Below are 24,205 nucleotides of genomic sequence, written 5' to 3'. Positions count from 1 at the left end.
CGGTGTGCCCCCCCGCCCAACGTCGGGTTAGTGTAAAGTCTCAACGGGAGCATTGGCGGTGGACTCGTGCACGGGCACGTCCACCAGCCTAAACGTCGCGGTCATCCTTTGTTTCGGTTCGCATATAGTCCGGGTAGCAGCAGGGTGAGGTCGTGCAGAACGCCGGTTCGTGTATTGGCTCGCTGCATATTCTATATTGGGTCTTAGGGGAGTCTCGGCGGACCACCGTGCAGGTGTGCACGGGCGGTCGCCCTCCCGATTGTAAAAAAAAAAAACATTACGATATAATAAAAAGAAGTTCATTACTATATTGCTGTTGGTTCTTATGGATATGTTGGAATTATTGTTATAATTATCGCATGTTGTGAATGATTCTTTATATGTTAATATTATAAATTCATAATGGTTATGAATTGAAGGCGTAGTCCGTAAGGTTCAAACATCTTGATTGCCTAGGCGGTGCCGCACCCGCCCAATAAAAAAAAAGGAATTGGGGGCGTGACAATACCAGTCGAATCCCGGATGCCAAACCTGCAATAAGCAAGAGGCTTTTAAAACAAATTATTTTGTGATACGAGGCAACTTCGGAAAATGTAAGTTGGTGGGCTGCACTAAGCATAGTGCAGATTGATACATGTACAGAAACAGAGACTGAATAATCAGGAATGCATGGTGGTGGGGCACTGATAAAGCTAACAAAATGCGATGAAGGGAGTTTCTATATTTGGGGCGGTCGGACGGCAGAACGCTTTCCGTTCCCACAGTGCGCGTTATGATTCGAACCTCCATACAAAATTATGTCATTGCTCTATAATGCTCTACTTGAGATCGCCGACACACCACTGGTCGGTCTTTCCTTTTTTTTGGATCAACCCTGAATGGACATCTGTCAGCATTTCGTATTTTTCAACTCGAACGGAGTGAGTGGGAGTGCAATTAGAACCTTCTGGGCCTTTTTAACACTGATCTTTGGGCTTATATTTGTGATTAAATTCAAGATTTATCGTTAAGATCGCTTATACATGGTTGGGCCTTGCTAAGATCTATTGTTTTTACATGATTGGACGTTTTCTAAGATCTATTATTTATGTAATAGATGTTGCGACAACGAATGTGTATCGTGCACCGCCCAATGTGCGTTCTGCAATCATTTGAAAGGTATGACCACCTAATATTTTATGTTTGAAGTTACTGGAGAGCTGCAAACAGGTTTTACTATGTAAACTCCACATTTCCCAGTGGCTTAAAAAATTTTGGGAATCCTCTACGCTTTCGCTTGAAAATCCAGAGTGAACTTGCAAGCTTTACTTTTATGAACCACTCAATGAAAAGTCCTGAGGGAAGCTTGCAAGCTTTACTTAGCAGTACCTGCATCATTTTCAGATAATATTTGCTTCGGAAGTGATGAAAAAAATTATGTAGATTTTTCAGCTCAGATTTGCAAAAGGGGAAAAAAAATATGTATAAGAAGCAGCATAATACGTTTATAGATTTTAGATTTTCGAAAGGTTAGTTAATTTCTACTTTTGATGACTTAATGAAATACAAATTTGGCACTACTTAATAACTCAGATTTACTTTCCCAATAATTCTTATAAAATTTTAATAATATTCATTAAAAAAATTACCTATAATTATAAGTAAAATATTTATATTATACTATAATTTTAATTGTTTTGAAATATTGATTTTGTTTTTTAAGTTAATTTTATCTAAAAAAATATTTGAATATTGAATTTTATTGGTTTTCACCCTACTTTATAATCTGGTGATTTCTATTTAAGTTGCTCCATAGGTTAAATATTAAAATTGAAATACATACATATATTTATTTATTTAGTGGTTGAAAGTATGGTTACAGCGAGAAATTATATTGAATAATTCAATAACCCATGAACACATAAATATATATTTTACATGATTATGTGAGAAGATATACAAGTGAATATGTGTTTAACTTATTGGAGGAGCACTTAATTGGATGAGGAAGAAACATTTTATAGTGGTGCTTTCAACTATAGAGATTGAATACATGACAGTTACTCATGCAAGCAAGAAAGAAATTTGGTTGAAGAGATTGTGTTAAGGTATAGGGTTGGTACAACGAGCTATAATGATAGAATTTGATAGCCAAAATGAAATTTTATTGTGAAAGAGCCATGTTTATCATTCAAAGACAAAACATATTGATGTTTAGTATCACTCTAAGAGAGATATGGTTGAGAAAAAAATGTGTTGCTAGTAAAGGTGGACACTTTGAATTTTAAGACAACACAAATTGGAAACCAAATTCAATTGTATATTAAGTGATCTCAAAGAATGATGTACATAGTTTATATATTAATATAATAGGCAAACTGTTGATTCAATTTCCTAAGTTTCTTGGACTCCAATAACTACTCATCATAACACACACTAACCCAAACTTATTCCCGACGATCAGGTGTCTAACATTCCCCACTTAATTTGAAGGGATGCATCAAAGTCCAAGAATGAGAGCTAAAAATGCAAAAATGCACCTTAGCCAAGAGCTTAATGTCTCTCAAAAATGATTTTCAAGGATGACCACAAACCAAGGATGGTGGTTTTTAAAAGAAAAACACAAATGATACCAAAATGTGGGAGAAATCAAGGTATCAACTAGTGATGGTTTAAGGATGACCATAAACTCTAGAACTATCATAGAATTTCCTCAAACAAACCAACTCTGGTACAATTCCTAATATAGCATCTTTTTTTAGTGGAAGTGCTCCATAATAATTCTCAACATGCTAAAATAACATGCAATCATGCTCATAGAGTATAAAATGTAATGGAGCATAAACCAAAACAACTTTGTCTACAACTCTAAATCTGATTTCTAATCTCGGAATCTAGTCTATAGCAATATAACTTTGATTATCTCTAACTCAAGCTCACTTGACAAATCTTTGAACCTATAGCAGACTATATCAATTCCATCCATTCTCCCCTTGTTGGATACAGGGTGAGAATATGAAGTGCATTTCACTGCAGGGCTAGTCAATACTCTCGAATATATCTTGTAGTATGACCTGTAAATATTCTTAGCACTTTTATACCAATCCCAAGAATCAATCCACCCAAAATTGATTTTCACTCTTACAGTTATTGCAAGTAATGCTTCCATGACGTCCAAGTTGTCGTGAGTTGTCATTGTGAGTCTCTAGGTGTAATTCTAGAAATAGTTATTTCCCTATGTGTGTGAGTTTTCTAGGAGTCATAGATCCACCTTCTTTGGATATTATCATCTAGAAGTCGGTCATCAAATTCTTATATATGCAACTGCTTTGTGTGATCAAGGAATACATTGTGTGTGTTTGGTGTTGTGTGTTTAATCACTCTCTCTGCTCTCTCTCTCTTTTTCTAACATGGTCTCAGAGCTTATTCTGGCCTGACTCCTTTGTAGGAGGGCTAGGAAGATGTCAGAGAGCCTTGAGTTTATTGATCTTATGTAAATAGATTAGTGTAGAAAATTTTGTTGAGTGGAGTGTTGTTATGAGAAAATTTTATTTTTGTGTGTATTGATTTGAGTCGTTAAAGGGTAACGTGTCAGTGTGTATAATATTTTTTTTCTTAAGCAGTTGCAAAGATCTGAATGATTTTTTCCAAATATGAGAATACAGGATCAGATCTGAGAATCATAAGGTAAGGAGTCACAATGACAAAAGAAAATAGGGGCACATCATTAGTGGCCACGGTCGAATTCAAAGAATTGACCTAGCATTGATCTGTAGATGGAGGGGATTAATATCCATTACAAATACGCCAACAACCACTACTACAGTCGTCATGCAGTTGTAAATTACAGGAGCAACTTAGACTCCTTTGTTCCTTTACTATTGCAACGATGGACCCCTTACTAAGAAATGTCCTCACTATGATATGAATTCTTCCCATTATGGTCCTTGAATGAGAGCCATTATAATATTAGGTTGCTTCATTGGAGAAGTTAGTCTTACAGCGGGACTGTTCTCGGTGTATTATCTGAATAACATAAAATCTCCTTTTGACAACGTTTTTCCTAGACATTTGAGTTAGGTCGAAATGGGAAAGGCTGAAAAGGGGAACAAATCTCATATTCCTGATATATTCCCTGAAAGGATGAAGAGCATATGGGGAGCATATTGCAAGGAATTCAAGCTCAACAGATGGATAAAAAAAGGCGTGTTTATTCTGGAAGGGAGCTGTAAATATCCATTGTTCAATGCAAGTCCCAGAGTTTGCCTAGGAAAGGATTTTTCTCTTTTTCTCAAGAAATTTCATGGCAAGGCTTGGAAAAGGTGAATTGATTCGAACCATTATGAACTATGTGAGTAGATCTATATCTCAGGATGGCGCCATCCATGTTGTATCACTTCCCTAGCATTGTCAATTTTTTGACATGAAGTATCTTGAAAAGTTAATGTCTATTGGGTAGGAGTCGGATTCCAATAGAATTGATTGCCCAACTTTTTGTTGGACGTGGATCGATTGTTGGACATGATGAAGTGTCATTGTCCATTCCATATTTTCCTCCCATTTCAACAATTTCTCTTGCCATTCATCTCATTCTCTATGAGCATGGATTTCATATGTTAATTAATTATTTGATCATTCATTTAGTTATAGTGGTTAATTTTGTGTTTATGTGTGTAGTGAGTGTTGTTTATATGATCAAGATGGAATGGAGTCATATGTTATGTACACATTTTTAATGGACCTATGAAGGTGGGTGTCTCACACATTTATAACTGTGAGATGATCAAATATGCAGAACCACAAAGAACAGGCCAACTATTCAATAGACTAATGTAGCTCGTTGTGCTCTGGGAGCATTAGTCACAGGTAGCTTTTAATAAGGTTAGCTGGAGTGACACGTCGTGCTCCTCAGTACAAGTTAGTTTATACAAGGACAAGTTGTAGAATTGTCTTCTGAAGACATTTTGTACCCAGAGTGTTATCCTAGAAAGCTGATGAAGGCTGCAGAGGGTCATGGATTCATATATGGTCATAGTTCCATAGGATGGTTCAGTATCGAGACTAAACTGTTGTGCTCCAAGAGGTTGATAAGTGAAAATTTTGCAAATCATGTCAACTGTGGTCTAAAGAGTTTATGTATTAAATGGATCAAGTGGGAAGATTGAAAGCGTGGTGAAGAAAAGAGTGGAAATGTGACATTTCTGAGTGGATGTGAGTGCTAATGATGGCTATACCATGCAATTTTGACAAAGATTCATTCATTTTTGTAATGTCTACTCTCTATTTTTTTCATGTAATCATTATACCATGCAATTTTGACAAAGATTCATTCATTTTTGTAATGTCTACTCTCTATTTTTTTCATGTAATCATTAAGGAAGGGTATTGGAAGTAATTCTTCCATGACTTCTAAGTTGTCATGAGTTGTCATTGTGAGTCTCTAGGTGTAATTCTACAAATAGTTATTTTCCTATGTGTGTGATTTGTTTATGAGTCATAGATTCACCTTCTTTGGATCTTATCATCTAGAAGTCGGTGATCTAATTCTTATATATGTAACTAATTTATGTGATCAAGGAATATAATATGTGTGTTTAGTGTTGTTTGTTTAATTGCTCTCTCTAGTATTTCTCTATTTTTCTAAGAACAATAGTCTTATGCTTAGAACATTTGTTTGGATGATGATTCTTCTTTCCACAATGTTCACAAGGGTGAAGATCATAACAGTGATCTTTCTCATGTCCAATTATGTTAAAATGTTTCAGGTTTTGGCAGTGTAACAACATCATCCAAAAATCCAGCACTACAAAATTTTATAGGTTTTGAAAAATCAGGCACATGAAAACAAACATCTTTATTATATCCCACACAAATTCTGTTTTTGTTATGAAAAATTTCTTCCCATGGTCTTATAACACGTTTCACATCTGAACTTTCAACTACATCCAAATTTTCTTATGAAATGGTGTTCTGATCCATCTCTGACTTCATATCACAACACTTCTATTGAAGTTCATCTCATTGGACAGTGTTATGAACAATAGATGACATTAGATTTCTTAATAGCCGTAACAAATCATTGACACTAGCCCTCTTTCTTGTAATCAACTTTGAAAAGAAAAGGTGTCAGCTACCATCGAGAATGCACCCACTTACAAAGAAAACTCAATAAGTAAAACTTATTGGTGCAATATTCAAATAAGTGTTGGGTTGTGCTATATTCTTTCCACAACTAGAGGGGGGGCAGAGACCCCCCTTCGTTGCACCAATTGTGCAGTGGGGGGGTCACAGGGGGTTTGAGGGGGCCGGGTAGCCCATTTTTTGTACCCTATATTAGGTTGGGTGGACCTACCTATGGTTTTGTGCATGGTTTTGGATGCGATGGTTTTCGGTCCATGGTTTTAGACGTGATGGTTTTAGGTCCATGATATTGGATGCTTCAGCATGTATAAATATGTATTGTAACATTAAAAGGAACATAATGAAAAATCAAGCTGGTAGTTCCTATTTTGGGATCTAGGGGAAAATCTCTATGTATATGTGTTTTATGTGTTATGCTCTTACATTGTTTATTTTCTGTGTTTTAGAATTCGTATGCAAGTAATTTCCGTACAGGGTTAAAACCTACATTTGGTATTGGAGCTGTTTTGGCTTCAAGGGGATGCCTTTGTTGCTGAGGGATTTCGCTTGGGCCTATGGTAGACCCTGTTCAATGGGAGATCTATGAGATCGATTCTGGTGGTGAAAGAAGATGGCGAGCAGTGGAAAGATAGAGATTGAGAAACTTAATGGTCGGATTTTTGAGTTATGGAAACTCAAGATGGAGGATCTATTGGTGGATAAAGATCAGTGGATCACGGTAGATCCAAGTACTAAACCAATGGGAGCGTCCGATGAAGAATGGAAGAATTTGGATCAGAAGGAAAAGAGCATAATAGGATTGTGTGCCTCAGATTCAGTAGTGCTGAATGTATCAGGGGAAGCTATGGAGAAGGCTTTGTGGGACAAGTTAGGGACTTTGTACCAATCTAAGTCTCTTATGAATAAACTGTTCCTACGGAAAAAGCTGTATAACCTAAGGATGAAAGATGGAGACTCGGTGACTGAGCATTTGAATGCATTTAATACGATGGTAAGTCAGTTATTGTCTGTTGATATTAAAATTTCAGATGAAGATAAGTACATTAGTTTGTTGTGTTCTCTACCAGATTCGTGGGATAGTTTGGTTATTGCAATAGGTAGCAATTCAACTGCCTTGCAGTTTGATGAAATAGTCTCATCCTTGCTGATGGAGGAGATGAAACGGAAAAATATGGAGAGCCAGAATGGTGATGCCTTGTTTGTACGAGGACGATCCCAGAATAAAAAAGAAAAATAAGTCATCGAGTGGGAGATCTAAATCTCCAGGAAAACTTGTAAAGGTGGTGTTATGGAAATGCGGATAGGAAGGGCACTACAAAAAGGACTATAAATCTAAAGCTCCTAACAAAGGAAAGGGATTTGATGATGCTCCTTCTGCAGAGGCGAAAACCACCTTAGATGAAGGTGGGGATGTGTACTTGGCTTCTTCAAGTACACATGTAGATCATGAGGTATGGTTGATTAACTCAACAGCATCATTTCACTTCACTCCCCATAGAGAGTGGTTATGCGAGTATGAGAAATATGATGGTGGTGATGCCTTCTTGGGGGATGATGGGAATGCTAGAATCATTGGTCGCGGAAAAGTAAAGGTGAAGTTGCAAGTTGGAAGGGTTAGAACACTTTTGGGTGTTCTACATATTCCTGCATTAGCCAGAAATCTGATTTCCATAAGCAAGATGGATGATGCAGGTGTAAAAACAGTGTTTGAGAATGATACCTGCAAGATGGTTCAAGGAACACTGGTATTGATGCAGGGAGTTCGGATTGCAACTCTGTAAAAGCTGCAAGGTATCACTGTTGTTGATGGGTGCAATAGTTCTGTGGTTCCTGAAAGTGGAGTAGAAAATCTAATGGTCTCTGGAGAGAAGACCATGTTGTGGCATCAAAGGCTTGGAGATACTGGAGAGAAGGGCCTTCGAATACTTCATTGTAAAGGTATGGTAGAAGGTATGAGTAATAGCTCTCTGGATTTTGATCTCTGTGAAAAATGTGTATATGGGAATCAGAATCATGTGAGTTTCCCCTATGGTAGTAAGAGGGCGAAACAGATAATAGATCTTGTGCACAGTGATGTGTTTGGACTTGTGAAGGTTCCATCACTAGGTAAGTATGTGTACTATGTATCATTTATAGATGACTTCTCAAGGAATACATGGATATATTTCCTCAAGAAGAAATCTGAAGTCTTTGATAGGTTTAAAAAATTTAAGGCTCTCATGGAAAACCAAATAGAGAAGAAGATAAAGGTGTTGAGGACAGATAACAGTGGAGAGTTTTGCAATAAGGAATTTGAAGAATTTGTAAGACGTGTGGTATAACACAGCAAGATACTACTCCATATACACCTGAGGAAAATGGAGTTGCAGAAATAATAAACAAGACGTTTATGGAAATGGCAAGAAGCATGCTCAGTTGTGCCAGGCTAGGATAGGAATTCTAAGCAGAGGCAGTGGAGACTGCATGTTACCTCAACAACAGGTCACCTTCATTAGCATTGGAGGATAAGACTCCATGGAATGGTAAGAAACCCTCTCTTTCACATATGAGGGTATTTGGATGTGATACATATGTACATGTTCCAAATGAGAAAAGAACAAAATTGGATAGTAAATCTGAAAAGTGTATATTTATTGCGTATAAGGATGGTTTAAAGGGTTATAAGCTTTGGAACTCAGTAATAAGGAAGGTTGTGTATAGCTGAGATGTGGTGCTCAGAGAGGTTAAAGGTGTTATTAAACATGAAGTCCAACCAAAGGAACCTGATAAGATAGAGTTTGAGCTAAAGGAGGAAGAATTAGACTCTACAACAGAAGAGGAATCAGAAGATTAAGAGCCACAAACTCCAGGTGTGAGAAGATCAATTCGAGAAAGAAGGCAGCTAGAAAGGTATAGTCCATCTGCTTTCTGTTCAAATTTTTCTTTATCTATTACTGATAATGATTCTAGAACTGTGAAGGAAGCAGTAGATTCAGAGGATGGAACACTTTGGAAAGAGGCCATGGTTGATGAAATGGAATCTTTGCACAAAAGTGAGGCATGGGATCTGGTGGAGTTACCATCTAGAAGGAAACCCATTGGCAGCAAATGGGTGTTCAAGAAGAAGACAAATGCTGAAGGAAAGGTGGAGAAATACAAAGCTCGGTTGGTAGAAAAAGGTTATTCCCAGGTGCTAGGAATTGATTTTGGTTATATTTTTTCTCCTTTTGCCAAGGTAGCTTCTATTAGATTACTTTTATCTATTGCTACTACTTTTGATTTTGAGGTAGAACAAATGGATGTGAACACATCATTTCTTCATGGGGATCTGGAAGAGGAGATCTACATGAAGAAACCTGAAGGCTTTGTGGTGAAGGGTAGGAAAGAACTGGTATGCAAGCTAAAGAAGTCTTTCTATGGGTTAAAACAGTCACCAAGGATGTGGTATCAGAAATTTGATACATTTATACGGGGACTTGGCTTCACCCGAAGCAAAGCATATCATTGTGTATTTTAAATTAATTGGTGACCGTGTTATTTATCTGGTCTTGTATGTGGATGATATGTTGCTGGTTGGAAATGACAAAGAAATTATCCAAGATTTGAAGACCCAATTGTCCTCCAAATTTGACATGAAAGATCTTGGTGCTGCAAACTATATTTTGGGCATGGAAATTAAAAGAGATCGGGCAAAGAGGAAGCTTTGGTTAAACTAGAGGAAGTATGTAGAGAAAATACTACAGAGGATTAATATGCAGGATAGTAAACTGGTGAAGGTTCCTATTCCTGTAGGTTTAAAGTTATCTGCTGAACAGTGTCCCAAGACACAAGAAGAGGAAGACGATATGTCCCATGTTCCATATGCAAGTGTAGTTGGTAGCCTGTTGTATGCAATGGTCTGTACTAGACTAGACATTGCACATGTAGTGGGAGTATTGAGCAGGTTTATGTCAAAAATAGGGAAGAAGCATTGGACAACAGTGAAGTGAGTTTTCAGGTCTTTGCGTGGCACTGGTGATTATGGTTTGTGCTACCAAGAAAGACCTGGATTGGACAATGTTTTGGATATCCATGGCTTTGTTGATGTGAATTGGGCTAGAGATCTGGATCAAGAGAAGATCTACAAGTGGGTATGTGTTTAACCTATTTGGAGGTGCAGTCAGTTGGATGTGTAAGAAACAATTTGTAGTGGCACGATCAACTACAGAGGTAGAATAAATGGAAGCCACTAATGTAAGGAAGGAAGAAGTTTGGCTACAAAGATTGTGTTCAAGTATGGGGTTAGTACAGGGAGCTATAAGGATAGACTGTGACAACCAAAGTGAAATTTTATTGGCAAAGAACCCTGCTTACCATTCAAAGACAAAGCACATTGATGTTCAGTGTCACTTTGTGAGGGATATGATAGAAGACAAAAAGGTGTTGCTAGTAAAGGTGGACACTTTGAAGAATACTGCAGATGCATTGACAAAATCTGTGAGCTCTAAGAAGTTCTCTTGGTGTAGAGAAACAATGGGTGTTGCAGGGCTGGATAAATGACTAAGCTTTCCTATGGCCCCTATGGAAAGAAAACAAAAAGTGGGAGAATGTTGGGTTGTGTTATATTCTTTCCAAGACTAGCCCATGTAGTTAACCGGGGGGTTAGAGTGGGGGCGGGTAGCCCCCCTCTATGGGATCTGGGGAAGTGCCCTAGGGAAATTCTTTTTGGACCCTATATTAGGTTGGGTGGACCTACCTATGGTTTTGTGCATGGTTTTCGCACATGGTTTTGGATGCGATGGTTTTCGGTCCATGGTTTTGGATGCGATGGTTTTTGGTCCATGGTATTGGATGCTTCGGCATGTACAAATATGTATTGTAACATTGAAAGAAACATAATAAAAAATCAAGCTGGTAGTCCTGGTTTTGGGATCCAGGGGAAAATATTTGTGTATATGTGTTTTATGTGTTATGCTCTTACATTGTTTATTTTCTGTGTTTTAGAATTCATACGCAGGTAATTTTTGTACGAGGTTAAAACCTACAATAAGAAGAGATGAAAAATAAGCCTTCAAGTACACAAATCCAAAACCAAGAATACTAGAAATCTAATGACACTACTTTCTTCCCCACTTCTCAAAGACTTTCACCAATACTATAAAATTTTCCACCAGTTCAAAACCTTGCTAACAATCCACTCACAATGTTATTCCAATCCCAATTTACTTAACAAGAAAACAACACTGCTTTAAAATCCCGTGAGAGGCCAATGTGATTTATAAGCCAACAAAATCAAACTATCATTATCCCTATATTTCAAATAATTTGACATAAGTTACCACCGAAAAAACAATTCCATAAATTTCTCGGATATCCAACGTACTTGCTGACAAAATATCCCTCAATTTACTATGATGGACATTGGACGAGGGACATGAAGAAACCATGTCATCTTTATATCAAAAGTTGTCTGATTCATATTTATGTTAAAAGTTGTTTGATCTCTCTTTGCACCATTGGATGGACAACCATGCTACCCATTGACAATTCTGCAGCCAATGGTTTGACGGGCTCTAAGGTGTCAACTAGGACGCGAAATGAATGGACAGGTGACAATTGATGAACTCAATGATTTCCTCCTATTCTCATGAACCAGATCGATGGAAACAAGTAATAGCAATGCGGTCAAAGGAATAGTCAACTTCCATAATCGGCAACAGGGGAGCGAGAACAAGATTCGTGCCTCATGATTTGCTTTGATAATACAAATCATGAGTGAATTATGCAATATTATCTTTTCAAGTTAAATTTGGTTTCTGTTGATATGTATTAGGCATATAGCTCTGAACAATTTATTACTATGAGCTCTATAAATATGCTTCTCAGCAAAAATGAATACTCTATTAAGTAAGGACGCAACAGTGAGATTGAAAGTATGTTTTTAATGCTTTGTTTATAAAGGAATCACTTCATTTCCTCAACGCATGGTTAAAGTGCTTGATCAATAATGTAATGACTGCCTGCTTCTCGTGGAGGCCCCCCTCAAGACAGTAAGGATTCTTGCTTTGTCTTAACAGTTAGCTATTAGGCTTATATTCTCGTAGATTTTTGTTTATTCAATCGATTATTCATGTTTTCAATTTTCTTTTAGAGTTAAGTTAAAATCATTAAGCTAATCATTCTTACTATTCAGATTTTGAATGCACATGGATAAAGCTTAACAACAAGGATCTAGCTTCACATAGAGTTTCATCTTAGACAATAGGTTAATTTGGAAAATTAGTTGTTAAATTCAAGCATGTGTGATCTTTAATTCAAGTAAGTGCGAGTGTGTTTTAAGCATAAGTTTTTTTCATATAATTTTTCATGAAAGTGTGATTTTTATTCATGTAGGTGTGTGATTTTCTTTAGACATGAGATTTCTTAAGTAAGAGTAGTTTTCATTTATGCAACAGAGTGTGAATTTCATTTAAGAAAAGTATGGATTGCTTTTCATTTATGTGATGTGTGAGATTGATTTCTATTTTAAAGTAAGGTGTGGAATCTTATAAGTAGAATTAGTTTTGTTTGAAACCAGAGAGTGTGATCATCATTGTAGAGATAATATTATTTTATAGGAATAACTAATTTACTCATGTTCATTTCAATAACTTAATTTAATTTAGAATTCAGATTTCAATAAATCAATTTAATTTAGATTTTGTGTGAATAACCAAAGACTTCTAGCACTTACACTTTATCAATTTACAAGCCCTGGTTGATAATTCATGTAAGTAATTTACGATCAATTATATCACTAAACAATTATCATGATTTTAGTCTTGTCGGTTTGAATAATCATATCCATCTTCGAGCAATAATCATGTAGGATTCTAAGCTACTTCTCGAGATCATCATGGCTTTTAGAAAGAAGAATGATATCACTGGCATAAAGGAGAAGAGTAATGAGAATATCAATGAGTTTGGGGCCATCACATTGTGCAACTTCCAAGCACTCTTCTAGCTTATCAATGTAAATGCCAAAAATGGTAGGAGATTGGGGACACCTTTGATTAACTCTGATATTGCATTTAATTTCTTTAGGCCAACTCTTAGTGGTCTTAATCTTAGAAAGAACATTATCATATAGCCTAGTGATAACAACTCTCAACTTGAGAGGAACCATTATCTCTTCAAGTATCTACCATAACTTATCCCAAGGAATCGTGTCAAAGGCTTTTGTAAAGTAAAAAATACAACATAGGAAGTAAGTTTTACTATAGTGACATTCCTCAGCAATGATATTGAGAGTGACAAGATGATCAATAGTCGAGTGATGTCTCCTAAAACCAACTTTCCATTTAGCTCTTTTACCATGGCTTTCAAGCTAGAGGATAATCTCCTTTTCAAATATCAGCCCATATAGTTTGGCTAAAATGTGGCTGATCATAATGGTCCACTTAGAGGGAACATTTGTTCCCCACTTTTAATATAGGTACAATAAGGATTTGCATCCAAGGCTTAGGGAAGCCATGTTTCACCACCAAATTGAGGATTTTGTGTATAAGAGGGATAAGGATAAATCTGCCTATCTTGAAAATTTCAGCTTGGTAGACTTCAATATCCTTAGCCTTCCCATTAGCGAAATTCTTATGCCCAAACTCCATGCCTTCCAAAGAAAAGATATCCTCCTCTATAGGAGTGTTTAAGATTTTTCTCATGGTATCTACGGAATCATACAAATTCTTAAGATAGATATCCCAATTCTTTAAGGGGATCAAATTATTTTCCTTCCTTTTATGAACAAGAATATTCCTCCAAACCTTTATAGGCTCAACTTTAGAAAGGTGAAAAAATTCTCTTTCCTCTTATTTATATATGACAGTTTTTTTCTTCTGATAAGAGCTTTATACATACTGATTTTTTCAAGCATTATAGTTTCGTTAGGGACATCTCAAATTGCTTTATTGGAAATCTTACAATCATTATCATACCAAGGGTTGGAATTTATATTATTCTTTTTAATGACACCTCAGTAGAGAACTTTTTAATGGTAGTAGAAAGGCTAGCAGTAAAATTGTGGTAGATGTGATCAATTGTATCATTATGCGCTAAGAGATCTAAATCCCTTTTTAAATATTTTAAGAAGGCATCCATTTTATTTCTATGAATATGAATATGCTTTTGAAATTTCTCATAATTGTTTTGCATGTGGCTGGTGTGCATGTCAATTTTGAGAGTTAAGGATAGATGTCTATGGTGAGAATTAGGCTTGTGGTCATTTAGGAGGTCAAAATTTATAATATGGTTGAGAATATGGATATTAGATATCGCTTAACCCACAACGCTACTACCAATCCCAAATCCAAAAATGGACATTGACGAAGATTGGATACTGTAATCCTTATTTCAAACAAGGTCATGGGAGTACAATAAGAACCTTTTGGACTTTCTTAATGTTCACTGCTAGACTTTTATTTTTGTGACTAAAAACAAAATTTACTATTAACTTCGATTATACATGGGTGGGTGTACTCGAAGACCCATTATTTTTTAGTGGTATCGTGATAACGGTTATGAGCATCGTGCACCGCCGATTGTGTTTTATGCAATTATAGGAAAGATAATGGCCACTCTAATATTCCATGTTTAAATCTATTGAAGAGAATTGCAAACATATTCTATTATGTAAACCCTACATGTCTCAATACAAATTATATAATTATGGTTATCTTGAGTGGGCCTAATGGTTAAGAGCATGTGTTTCCTCCTAAGAGGTCACAGGTTCAAAACCAGAGGGGGGTAGAATATGTATGCCTTCGTAGACCTAGCAGTCAAATCATTGCATGGAGGTGGGTCTCTTGCCTCATAAAGAAAGGGGTCTCATATATCAATTTGGTGTCTAGCTTGGTTGTGACCTTAAAATTAAATAATATATATATATATATATATATATATATATATATATATATATATATATATATATATAGAGAGAGAGAGAGAGAGAGAGAGAGTCAAACTAATCATTATTTTTATACGATAGTTAACTACATTAATAATAATTAACTATTATTTCTATAGTAATATATATATATTCAAACTAATCATTATTTTTATACGATGGTTAACCACACTAATAATAATTTACTATTATTTCTATAATAAATAAAATATATTTTATAATTTATTAAATATAAGCATAAAACTCTATATAATAAAATATTTAAATTAAATACATTAAACAAATTATACTAATCATAAACATTTTAAATATAACAAAATATTTTAATTTTTTTTGTAAAATTATTATTTAATAAATTTAAAATTGAAAAAGAAAATATTATTTTTATTTAAGATAAATATTTCCTTTATTTTTTGGTTCATAAAATTATATCTATATATATATATATAGAGAGAGAGAGAGAGAGAGGGGTGCGGAGCTAGTGAATGAGGTCAGTATGGCAGACCCATTTTGGCAAATTTTGGTCTAGGAGAGCCAATATTTCAGGCATTCATGAGGTTGATATTAGTCACGAAATTTTTTTGGTCAGGGAGAGCCAATACTTCATCCATTTATGAGGTTGATATCAATAAGGAAAGCTTTGGCAGATAATTTTCTGATCTCACTAGACTCATGGAACATATGAGCATAGATAGTTACGATGATAGAAATGCGCTAATCTTTTTCATGAATGATCTCCAAAGCAATCATAGCATATGAATGATAGGTTAACTTTCTTGCAACCAGGTCAGTGGTGCAATAAACTTGAATGCTTTGAAGGAAAAATGGCTCACATGGAGAAACATATGCATTATGAATTTAGACCTCATCCATCACCAGATTCTAGACCAAAGACTTATGCTTTGGTAAATTTTATATATTTAAAAAAAATTATATTTATTTTTTCAGTGTTTAAAGTAAATGGATGGTAAAGTTTATAAAATTTAGTTTTCTCAATATTTTGTAAATTTTTAGTTATGCATACATATCACTTCTATCTTTGTTATTGTTGGTTTGGGTTTATTTTTAATTTTTAATATGATTAGCGTGGTCATATAAATTAAATGTTTGGTAAATGTTGATTTGCATCAATTCATAATAAACATCAAAATAGTAATTTCATTCTACGTCTCAAATTTCTGAAATTTAAAAAGTCATAAAAAGAAATGAAATTATAACTTTATTTAAAATAGTTATTATTATTACTAATGATAAAAAGAATTAATATATAAGTTAACCATATATGCATTTTATAAAAACATGTACCATTATTCTTAACTATGGAGATTCGCTCCACTTTTGTGACACTCCCATAAATGTAAATAATTAGTTTCATGGTTTTATTGTCAATTAATTATTTCTTTTCGTTATAAAAACTAAGAATGGTGACAAGTCAAATGGATATGGAATAATTAGTGAAACTATTAATTTTGTTTTAATTAATAAAAATGACAAGTCTTCGAACTTCTTGAAAGACCCTAACGAATTCTAAATAACTCTTAGATAGTTATGGCAGTTGGTGCTCTCATCCTCCCGAGAGGGATAAAAGATCCCAAAAGGAAGGAAAATGGGTTCTTTTTCATTTTCTTGGGAAAAGTTAACCAAGGAGAGGAAAACAACACCAAGAGAGAGAAGAAAACTGACCTGAACATGACGTTGTACAGGCATGGAAGGACACTGTCGGAAGAGTTTTCTTAAGCCGGACTAGGGCCGGTGGAAATTTCTGACAGATATGGAGGTTTATGAGTCTTAGGCGAGGGAAACCTTGATTCTTGAATACTAATCTAGTCAAGGATAATTGTCGATATAATTGGTCTAAGGACTTTAGAGCTCGGAGGGGAATTAGACATGATTGCCATTCTCGTTGGATGGGAGGAGAGTTCTTTCCTATTTAAGGTTCTGGGCAAGTCAGGTTAAATTCAAATCCAGTTTCAATTTCAAATAAGTATTTTTTATTTATGAAAATTCTTGAGTATGTATCTGCATTAGTATAGCTTTTGTTTTATGAATATTTATATATTTGGAATGACTATTATTTCTAAAAAACAGAACCTAGAAGTCGGGAGATCAAGCTGGAACAATGATGAATCTTTCTAACTTAAACGATTTTGGTGAATGGATTTAATTTGAAAGGAGTGAATAACATAAAGGGAGGTTTGATGTAAATATTTGTTGGATATGTGAAAGTTTAAAAGATAGGGTAGGCTAAATAACATAAACATAAATCTTTAAGTAGAGTTAACCCAGAACACTCTGGCTACAAAAAGGGAAAATATTGGGTTGAGTTCGAACTTGTAACCTAGAGGGTTCGAAAGGAACAATACACGATATGAATTAAGAATTTATACAAACACCTCATGGGCAGACAGAATGAGTTCTCTAGTTCTGGAGACTCTAGTCTCTGTCGGGCATTCAAGACTTCAAGAAAAACTTAATACAATTAGGGAGTAAACATAATTATACATTCCATGAAGAAATAGAAATTTTATGCTCTATGTACATATGTAATTGAAGTATTAAGCATGACCAAAAGTAGAACAGAACAAGTAATATAGCAATTCTACAATTATGCTCTATAAACAGTAACAGGATTCTCATCATTAAACACATATAAACATATAATTCAGTACAATTTCTGATAAAAGAAGAGAGGAGACATTTCTTACACATGAAGCAGAAGATTGTTTCATAAATGTAATAAATAACTTAAACATTTCTGATCAATTCCGAGTAAATATATATATATATATATATATATATATATATATATATATATATTAACCAAAAAGGGAATTCAGTTTTCCAGTATTCAACAATGAAAATTATCAACCGTAGCCATAACTGAAAAATTGGGAAATTGAAACATTAGCTAGATTTTAATTCCTGGCCTGAGTACTAAATAAATGTTAATAAATGACAACAAAAATTCTAGTTTAATTTTTCCTTAAATTAAACTGAGAATTAAAATCGAATCCTATTCTCATAGCAACTTGTAAATAGTTAATTAAGTTTAATTAACTTAATTAACTTAGGAATTTCAAGTTGGAAGCCTTTCTACAGTCATGTATATGTTCTCCCTAAGTTTTAGGGGTCCAGTATGAGTTTAAATTGAGTTGGAAATTAGATCACTCAGTTTATTGAGTTATTTTTAGCGAAATTAGTTCCAAACTATTTGTGGAACTAATAGAGAGTTAACAGTTAGTTGGTGCACTAGTGCATCCACAAGTTTCACTTTAGTTAACTGAATATTCCCTCATCAAAAAATCATGCATGTCGATTCTGAGAGAGACCCAGTTGAGACAAGAGTGCAAGGACAATGTATTATCAGTTGTAATATTTACTAGAGTGTGAATATCATGCATGCATCAGAGATTGATCCTATGTTTGGATTACGCAGTTTTGGAAGCTTGAATTCCCTTTAAATACATGTTATTCATCCTAGGAATTATGAAGAGATTAGGGGCTTGGAGGTTTGCATAATTGGCTAATTGTTGGCCAACAGCTAGCCTGTGAGCTGAGAGAGTTGAGCATAATTGTGTGGAATTATTCTAGTGAGAACAAGCTTTGTATCTTCACTCATATTTCTGATATATGCAATACAGATAGTGAGGTTTTGGGCAGTGACATTCCCTAGATACATCTTGTGTTATGTTCCATTGATTTATCTTATTCTTGTTCATATTGTTTTCATCGATCTATTGACTTTCGCTGGTTGAAAGTAGAAGTAGATTCTTGTCTCTTGCTTCAGTAGATTACATGAGCTTGTGAATCTACATGATTTTCTACATGGTATCAGAGCTTAGAACAGTATACTTGATGAGATTTCGAAGTTTTGAGTTTTGGGTTATGTTGGCATAGTGGGTCCTGGCCCAAATTTAAATTTATTTTTGCTAAACAAATCCCTACACTACTGGTCCTTTCAGCATCAATCCGTGGAGCGCGGACTGAAGTCTCAACCAAAGCAGTATGGAGGGATGTTGGAACCAAGTTTCTCCACCCAGAGATGAGCGTGATGTCGTTTTATGCCCTAAACCTGCCTTCGCACAAATCAATAAGCCCTCAAGGCTTATCAATATAACTTCCTCTTACCAGCCTCTAAAACTTTGTGAAGGTCTACAACTGTCTTTCGCAGACCCTAAACGGGTGAATCAATTACTTACGTGCCTTTGTGATTACTCCTACTTCTATATTTACCTAGATCGGCTTAAGTATTCAATAATTTTAACACACATTAAGATATTCTTTGCGTAAATATATATTATTACTTGCGTTCTTATAACATCATAAAACATGCAGAATCGTGCACCAATACAATATTAAATCACAACCTCATTATTCATCATAACATAATAGTGCATTTATTCATAACAGAAATAGATAGACAAATCACAAATATCTCTAGAATAATCTCTTTATTGATACTTCAGTTCTTCTTATAGACTCAAGACTTCCTTGCGCACTCAGATGTAGGGGTCCATGCACTCAGCTGTGGAGTCTACTCTAGGCCTATGTGCACACAGCTACAGAGACTCTCTTCTACTCTAAGACTCTTCGTTCTTTTCTATAATGACCCATTAGATTTGTCTTCATCAATATCATGAACTTCAATAAACTACCTTAGACTCTCTAAGACTCTCCTTTTTATACAATCCCATGGTTTGTGGACCATAGGTAGATATACTAAAGCCAACACAACTTACATAAAAGAAGGGAAAAACCCTTTATGACACTTTACTATCTACGCACTCCGCAACCACAACTTGCGGAGACTTTACACTTTACATAACAAAAACTTGGGCTTTCTACCCCAAAACTTGGGCTTTTTCCCCAAAATTGACTGCAGGGGACCTTGTCCCAATAGGTCCCCAACATAAATATCGTGACTCGCCCTCGAGTCACTATGTTGGTGCAGAGATCTTACTGCAAAAACCTCCCAACTTTACTTGTGCCACTGCTACCTGAACTGCACTCTACGTGGCTGCCTATTTGATTCGCTCCACCAGCTGCTCTATTGTTGGTCCTGCACTGTCTTCCTTTATCTTCTTTTGTGTCCTTTATAGGCCTGCCAGCTTCTCTTCAATGGTGGCAGTGATAAGATAGGCCTCATCCAGCCAAGGCTCCCATCTAGCCTTGAGGACCGCCTCTTTCCTTTGCACTGCCTCCACCTGTTCGAGCAACCACTTTGCCTCATGCAGCCTAACGAACTATTGTGATATAGCAACTGTGCACACTGTCGCTCTTGCTTCATCATACTGCTGCTATAATTCATGGGCTTCTGTATTCAACCTCTGTAGGTTAGGATCCTCCTGGAGCACCATGACTACCTCCATGGACTGCTCAAAGAGCGTTGTGTAATCTACCACTATGGCATCTACTGTGGCAACTCCATCATTTACAGCTACCTCACATTGTTCTCTTATCTTTGATGGAGTTGAACACTGTGACTTCAACTCAAGCTCTATAGTTTTAAGGTTCAATTTAAACTAAACCTTGACCACCTTCGTTTTCGCATCACGCACACTTGCAACCAACTTTTCAATCTTGGCCTCCAACGGTGCTTCTTCTAGTATGTGCAGTTTAGGGATTATTCTGCCGGCCTTGGCCACCACGGCTGCAGTTCACTCTTTCTTCTCCTGAACCTTCTTCCATACTTCTAGTGGTGATGTCTTCTCAATGAACATTTGTTTGTTGTTAACCTTATATTCGTTGATCATGCTCATCGCATGCTGCTCTTGGGCCTTAAGCTCCGCTATCACACCTACTTGCAAGGTGTGAAGGAACTCACTCGGGAGCACGTCCAAGTTCGGACCGATATTCTTTAAAGTGTTGACAGTAGCCTTGTCAGTGTCTACCTCCACGCTCAAAGCTCCATCAAGCAGTGTGACTGCCCGGAGATCCAAGGATCAAACCAACTCTGTTGCTTGAGTGGTCCTCGACACCAAACTAGTTGATGCAGTTGTGCCCTATCTTGCACCTTCCTGGAGACTAATTGTTTGGATCTGCAGCTCACATAGACCCGTATGTATGGTGCTTAGTGCCTACTTCTGCTGCTACTCAAACTGCTACAACAATTCTGCTGTCATGTCCCTTATCTTGTCACCAATGTCATCCAAGTCACCCTTTATCAAGGTAATTGGATTGAGCGATGACTTGGAGGCTTTGGTATTCTTTTGTTGTCCCTCCTTTTCCTGTTTCCTATGTCACTTTACGTGGAAGGGATTGCTCTCCTGATCACTGCCATCCTGTTCTGAACACTCTTCTTCCTCCATTTGGGGCGAAGGAGATTTCTAACTTCTATCAAAGTTGCACTTTTCTTGCTCTTCTCTTTCCTTTATAGCGCACTCTGCTTTTTCTCGGGCCTTCTCCTCAGTCTCCTTCTTCCTCTTTTATGCCAATTGTTGAACCTTAAGTAGGGTCACTTCCTTCTTCTGCTTTTCCGCTGACTTGCTAGTCCTGGCGGCCAAATCCAATGTTGTCTGCCAATTTGTTGGCCATCGCTTGAGGACTTCTGTAATGGCATCATCCATAGCCAAGTAGGGAAGATTGTACCACTTCTGATCTAGATCCTTCAGCGCTGAGATGTAAACATGGTGGAAGTCCACTTTGAACTCTGCGTACCCCAACAATACACGAACACAGTTGGCGACAACCGCTGCTTCTAGTTGATGGCTATGTTAATACTCACCTCCATTAGCACCCAGAAGGCTTTGCTTTCCATCACCCACGCAACATCTTCTGTGGCCCAAAGAGACACGAACTTTGCTGCTTCTGGTAAATCCTTCTCCACGAGAGGAAATTGGCTATCCTCTAGCAAGTCCCATGTGACCACCACTATTGAGAGAAACAACCACGAATAGTGAAAAGTCTTACTCTCGTTTTTCACCTCTCTGCAGTTCGCAAGGAACTCGCTACATAGGTAGCATTCCCAGTTTAACTATACACCTTCCACACACTGAGCCACCAAAGAAACTACTGGTGCTGGCACCTCGTCTGCGTGACACTTTCTCATCACTTTGCAGTGAGATTTTTCATGGCAATCTTGACTGTGAAGTCGAAAATGTTGGTAATTAAATACCCACGTGGCATTTTGACAAGATTAAACTTGTCCTTCATCTTCTTAGCGAGGTCATGCTCGCTCGTCTTTCTGACAAATGCCTTGGCCGATTCAGCCCAGAGTGCAGTAATATGATGATTCTATGGATCAACATGTCAGTTATGGAATTCGTCTCATTCAGCCATAGGCACCCGTCATGTACTAGGCACAACAATTGTTTGATGACTATCAAGTTTATGTTTGACCGATGGTAGTGTAGGACCCATAACAAGTTCAGCATCCCTGACTTGTTGACTCTGTGAATCCATTCCAATGGCTCCAGCGCGGTGACTTGAAACTCCCCGTATAAAACTCTCTGCATGAAGGTGTCAGTAGCAAGGTTGGGGAACCGCTCAAGGTCCGCCAAATCCTAGTCTTCAAGCTTCAAATGCGGGACCCGCGCCAAACACAGACCTTCAAATGTAATATTCTCCAGCAACAGGGGAGTGTTAAGGGAGAATTTGTCGACATATGGGTCCTTTGGGTCCTTCACCTTGCCCTTTCACGGAGGGATATACTCCTGAAGTTTTGAAATAGGGTTCACCCCCTCAATGTCAATATCCATTGCACCCTCCTCTACCTCCAAATTGACCACCTTCCCCTTCTCCTTCGTGCTCGGCTTTTCTTTCTGTTGCACCTGTGTAGCTGCATGTTTCCTTGGTGACTCGCGCACCGACAATGTCTTCATCTGTTTATCCTTCTTCAGCTTGGGAACCTCTCTCGTTGGCATAGTCTTTGGCCTAGGTGACCTCGGTGCCTTAGGCACTGCTATGGGAACCTCCATACTCACGATCTCAGGGGTAGCTCCCTTAGAGGTGACAATGGCCCCAATACTAGCAGTCTCAACTGGTGCAGAATTTGAGCTATTAATGAGGTTTTGATCAGACTTAAGATACTGATCATATGTGAGGCTTGCAAGCATATTATCAAAGATATCATGCAACAGGTAGCACAACTCATAACTTCTCAGAATGAAAAATGTTTCTCGTTGGGTGGCCACCTATAATTTATAGGCAAATTCAAATTCAAATTCAACCATTTTCCCCAAAATTTGTCCATAAATGCGAGATTGGTAGCAGATTTCCAAGTATTTCACACTTGATTTCAGCCTTAAATGCCTTAAATGTTGGCCGTCCTCTCCTCTCAACCATCTTCTGGTAGTCAAATCATGAACAGTGATGGTAATGGTCACTTTCTGGTCATGAACAATGATGGTACTGTGACATCCTCCTATTTCATGCAGACCCCTCGTCACGTAATTCTACAACCCGAGAAGTGTAGTTAATATTCTAGCACCTCCTTGCGGCTAACTAGAGTGCTAAGACTATGCTACCTTCATATAGTCATCTAGCCTAATCCCTGGTGTATGGTTTCAATCGGCTTCCATTTACCTTTCTCGGAAATGGATCTCCATTCAATTTCACAAGTTGAACTGCTCCACCATTGGTAATCTCTTAGATCACATATGGCCCCAACCCATGCATCTGAAATTTTCCTAGAAACCTATCAAACTTTCTATCATATAATAAAACTAAATCGTTTACCTTGAAGGTGCATAGTTTGATGTGTCGATTGTGCCGTGCCTTTTCGCACTCCTTCTGAACTTGTTGATGGAATCCAGTGAAGAATCTATCTTCCTCCAGCTCTATCAGTTACGCAAGCCACTCTTCTAAGGCTCCATGATCCGCCATTCCTGTGAACGCCACTATGCGTAGACTAGGCACAATATACTCCATATGAATCATAGCCTCTATGCCATAGACCAGCCTAAATAGTGTCTGACCAGTAAGCTTCTTACAAGTAGTTTTATAAGCCCATAACATCGATGGTACGCACAAATCCCAATCATTCCTCTGCACATTGCAAACCTTTGTCAGTGCATTCTCCAAAATATTATTAAACGCTTCAACCATCCCATTGGCCTAAGGATGATATGGCGTGCTATTTTGGTGATAAACTTGGAACTCTTCCGTCAGCGCACTGATCATTTCATTAAGGAAGCCCATGCTGTGATCACTCATCAAAACCTTTGGGCAACCAAACCTGGTTAGCAC

This window comes from Pinus tabuliformis, chromosome 5_2 (genome assembly GCF_031772625.1).
Source record: "Pinus tabuliformis cultivar Carrire ecotype Pingquan chromosome 5_2, CPIR1, whole genome shotgun sequence".
NCBI classification, from domain to species: domain Eukaryota; kingdom Viridiplantae; phylum Streptophyta; class Pinopsida; order Pinales; family Pinaceae; genus Pinus; species Pinus tabuliformis.
The sequence above is the reverse complement of the archived record's forward strand: the minus strand, read 5'-3'. Positions refer to the sequence as shown.